At 32.8% G+C, this 4,671-nt stretch overlaps 1 long non-coding RNA gene across 1 annotated transcript; it reads left to right on the top strand.

Moving 5' to 3' along the window:
• The first annotated feature begins 300 nt into the window (after window positions 1-300).
• On the top strand, window positions 301-2,831 carry LOC126669935 (uncharacterized). Its single transcript, XR_007638594.2, has 3 exons — window positions 301-483; window positions 1,599-1,690; window positions 2,646-2,831. It is a non-coding gene; the product is annotated as an uncharacterized LOC126669935 (long non-coding RNA).
• The last annotated feature ends 1,840 nt before the right edge of the window (window positions 2,832-4,671 follow it).

Raw genomic sequence — 4,671 nt, 5'->3', positions numbered from 1 at the left:
ATTCATAAAAGAAAAATAAGGATGAAAAAGTGACGGAAATCGTCGTTTTCGCTCAAATTGGAAAATTGAGCGTTTTAGCCAAAATTTAGCAAAATCGATTAGCGGAGTCTAAATAGTGAGTTGGCGGAAGAGTATTATTTATTTTGACATAAATAATACGAAATTTATCGAGATTTAACGATTGAGTGATATTTGGACTAAATTGAGCAAAAGAAAAGCTTAGGACTAAATGTTGAAGAGGTGGCTTCATTAAGGGTTGAAGTGCATTTTTGCCATAAATATATATAGTCAATTAAATGATTAAGATCAGAATATACACCCCAATTCTCAGCTCAAACCCTCACCATCTTCATCATATCAATTCCTTATGAAAACCAAAATTTCAATTCACCATAACTTATTCGTTTTAGCTCGGTTTTGGTCGATTCTTGCGGCAACGGAAAGAGGAAAACCATACCTACTGATTGAGCCCAATAAATCAAGGTATAAATCTCATCTTAAAGTTAGGGTTGCTGCTGTAAATTTCTGTTTTGATGATAATGGTTGAAAATGATGTTTATAAGCTTATAATTAATAGTTTTGGCATGATTTTGGTTAAGTTTAAACTAAAATTAAGGGTGGTTGAGTGAGGTTGTGAGAGTTGTGTTTGGGTTGATGATTTGGTGAGATTAAAGGGTGTTTGGTGGCTGTTTTCCAGCCATGGTGGCCGGATTTCTCACCGTGCCGAAGCACGGTGAGTTGCTGCCGTGGGCAGCAGCCCTGGTGCGATGCACCAGGGCATTGGCCGGCCCCTCCCTTGTCAAAACAGGGGAGGGCTGAGTTGAGGGGGAGGGGGCTGATGCCACCCTCGTTTCGTGTTCGAATGCGTAATTGTTTCGATAGTTAACGGAGTTACGAAACTAGGAATCAAACTTGACGTAAAAGCAATTTTTAGGATAATATGTTAATGAGTTGTAGTTGGAATTGGCTAGGTATTATGGAATTATTAGAAGTTGATATATAGGTAATTATATTGAGTTATAGGCTGATTTAAATCGATTAAAACGTTAAAAGAATAACCATAAAATTGATGTTTTAAACATAGAACGTAAATGACGAAACTTATGTTAAAAATGTGATATCAAAATAAATAAGTAAAATGGTTATAGAAGGTGTAATAGGGATGTCCTAAGTTGATAATAATGTTAATGACTTAGTGTAATATTTATGCTAAACAAATTTCAAATGTTGCTTTAGTATCGTGTTTGAACCGGGCAAGAATCAATAGATAACGTTTAGCGAATTAAGTGCGTTTCGACTAAGGTCAAAGGGGTGAACCTAAAGTAAGGACACTAAGGATTGTATTTTCTGTTTTAAACTCAAAATGCTAAGGAAAAATATATTAAGGTTAAGCATTTTGAGATTTAAAAACGAAAAGGCGAAATTAACGTAAAAACGCGACGAAATGAATTTGGATGTTTGAGAGGATTCTAAGGGATAAATTGAGCGTTATAGATAGGTTGAAGTTAAGGGAACTTAACTTAAGATATTAATTTAGTAGTTTTGATTTTATAATGCCAATTTAATTTAAATGCATTTTTGAACCTCGTTTGTGACAGACAAACCGAGAGGCGACGGGATCGACGGTTTTGGTCTAGGAGTATTCGGCCAAAACTAATGCGTGTAAATGATTTGGATTGGAAAGCAAGGAGTGAGTATACTTTACTCTCGCGTATTATTACGTTATTAGTATATTATAAAATATTTTATTTATAAGTTATAAAAATACATCGCATTATATAATAACTATTGTGATTTGAAATTATATGAATTAAATGGTTATTCTACCGTGAGATACACGGAATATGACTTATTATATATATATATATATATATATATATATATATATATATACGAGTATATATATATATTATTAGTTTATGTTTGATAATTAAATTGTGAATTGATTTATTATATATGTGGGAATGAATTACATATTTGGTGTTTGATCAAATTGAGTGGTGTTTTGGTTGTTGTTTGTTCTATGTTTGACATTTTGTATATCGTTTATTGCTATTTGTTCTATGTTTGAAATTGGTGTGTGATCCGAAGAAACAAGCTACCTATTGGGCGTCAATAGGCCGTGTGATCACCGGTGTTTGTAAGAGTTTAGATGTCTGTACTTAGAATTGTTTGACATGAGCTCAATATATGATTATGAAATGGAATGTGTTTGGGTATCGGAAAGGAGGATTGTAGTTTTGGCAGATACGAGGTAACTCGGTCGAACTATCTCGGGACCCGTATCTGGTGAGTAACTCGGTTGAACTATCTCGGGACTCACACCTTGGGATTAAGTAGTGGCATAAGTAACTCGGTTTGAACTATCTCAGGACTATGCCACGTGGTAACGAGTAACTCGGTTGAACTATCTCGGGACCGTACCACTTGGATCAAAATGATTTGATATGAATACGCTACATGTTAGGAAAGGTTAGGAGTTTAAGATTAAGGTTTCTATCGGATCAATTCTTTGTTTGAAATATAATGATATTATGTTTGTTTGAATAAATGATTTTCACTTGCGATGTTATTTTGTGATAATACCGTTAGTAAGGTATATCTCACTCAGCTTAAGCTGACCCCGTGGTTTTAAAACATTTCAGGTACCTAGACTTGGAGTGACTAGAAGTCCATCATTTTTCTGAGAGTCTGTCTTGCCATGTACAGACCGGCTTCCGTGACCGCTGCAGTAGTACATTGTGTGACCAGTCATGACCTAGGACAATATTATAGTTTTGGAAAATGTTTATAACGATGTTAGATTTACGTAGCCAGTGTTTACAAAATAACTATTAATGTTTTCTTAATTAAATTCTTCCGTGTTATAACATAATTGCGAAAAATTTATAGTGAATTTCAGGCTTGCTACGGGATTCGGAAATACAATTCCCATTCCCTAGCGCCGGTCGCGGCCCTCGATTTTGGGTTGTGACACGTTTTAAATGTTTGGATTTGTTTCATAACGTTTTAAATGTTTGGCTTAAATTGCTAAAAATATGAAACGTTTGGATTTATTTCGTAATGTTTTAAACGTTTGGATTTGTTTAATAACGTATTAATCGTTTGTATTTGTTTCGTAACATTTGGATTTTCTTTCGTTACATTTTAAACGTTTGGATTTGTTTTCTAGCTTTTTAAACGTTTGGATTAAATCGTAATGTTTTAAACGTTTGGATTAAGTCGCTGTGAAATGTTAGGAATTTTTTCATAACGTTTTAAACGTTTGGCTTAAATAGCTAAAAAGGTGAAACGTTAGGATTTGTTTTGTAACGTTTTAAATGTTTGGATTTTTTCGTAACATTTTTAACGTTTTGCTTAAATAGCTAAAAATGTGAAACGTTTGAATTTGTTTCGTAACGTTTTCAACGTTTGGCTTAAATTGCTAAAATGGTGAAATGTTTGGATTTGTTTCGTAACGTTTTAAACGTTTAGATTTGTTTCTCAACGTATTAAACGTTTGGCTTACATTGCTAAAATGGGGAAACATTAGGATTTGTTTCGTAACGTTTTTAAACGCTTGGATTTTTTTGTAACGTTTTAAACGTTTAGCTTAAATCGCTAAAAAGGTGAAATGTTAGGAATTGTTTCGTAACGTTTTAAACCTTTGGCTTAAATTGCTAAAAAGGTGAAACGTTAGGAGAACGTTTTAAACGTTTGGATTTGTTTCGTAACATTTTGAAACGTTTGGCTGAAGTCGCTAAAAGGTGAAACATTTTAATTTGTTTCATAACGTTTTAAACGTTTAGCTTAAATTGCTAAAAAGGTGAAACCCTTGTAATTGTTTGTAAGGGTTTGGCTTAAATCGCTAAAAATGATAAACGTTAAGATTTGTTTCGTAACATTTTAAACGTTTCATTTTGATTCGTAACGTTTGTAAACGTTTGGCTTAAATCGCTAAAAAGGTTAAACGTTTGGATTTGTTTCGTAAGCTTTATAAACATTTGGCTTAAATCGCTAAAAAGGTGAAACCTTTGGATTTGTTTTGTAACGTTTGTAAAAGTTTGGCTTAAATCGCTAAAAACATGAAACGTTTGGATTTGTTTTGTAACGTTTGTAAATGTTTGGCTTAAATCGCTAAAAAGGAGAAAACGTTAGGAATTGTTTCGTAACGTTTTAAACGTTTGGATTAGTTTAATAACGTTTTAAACGTATGGCTTATATAGCTAAAATGGTGAAAAGTTTGTATTTGTTTCGTAACGTTTTAAAAGTTTGGCTTAAATCAATAAAAGGGTGAAATGTCTTGATTTGTTTCGTAACGTTTTAAACGTTTGGATATGTTTAATAACGTTTCAAACGGTCAAATTTGTTTCGTAAAGTTTTAAACGTTTCGATTTGTTTCGTAGCGTTTTAAACGTTTGGATTTGTTTCGTACTGTTTTAAACGTTTGGCTTAAATCACTAAAAAGGTGAAACATTAGGATTTGTTTCGTAACGTTTTAAACATTTGACTTAAACTGCTAAAAAGGTGAAACATTAGGTATTGTTTCGTAACATTTTAAACATTTGTATTTGTTTTGTAACGTTTTAAACGTGTGGCCTAAATATCTAAAATAGGTTAAACGTTTGGATTTGTTTCGTAATTTTAAACGTTTGGCTTCAATCATTAAAAAGGTGAAACGTTAGGATTGGT

This window comes from Mercurialis annua, linkage group LG2 (assembly GCF_937616625.2).
Source record: "Mercurialis annua linkage group LG2, ddMerAnnu1.2, whole genome shotgun sequence".
NCBI lineage: Eukaryota > Viridiplantae > Streptophyta > Magnoliopsida > Malpighiales > Euphorbiaceae > Mercurialis > Mercurialis annua.
The sequence above is the reverse complement of the archived record's forward strand: the minus strand, read 5'-3'. Positions and strand labels throughout refer to the sequence as shown.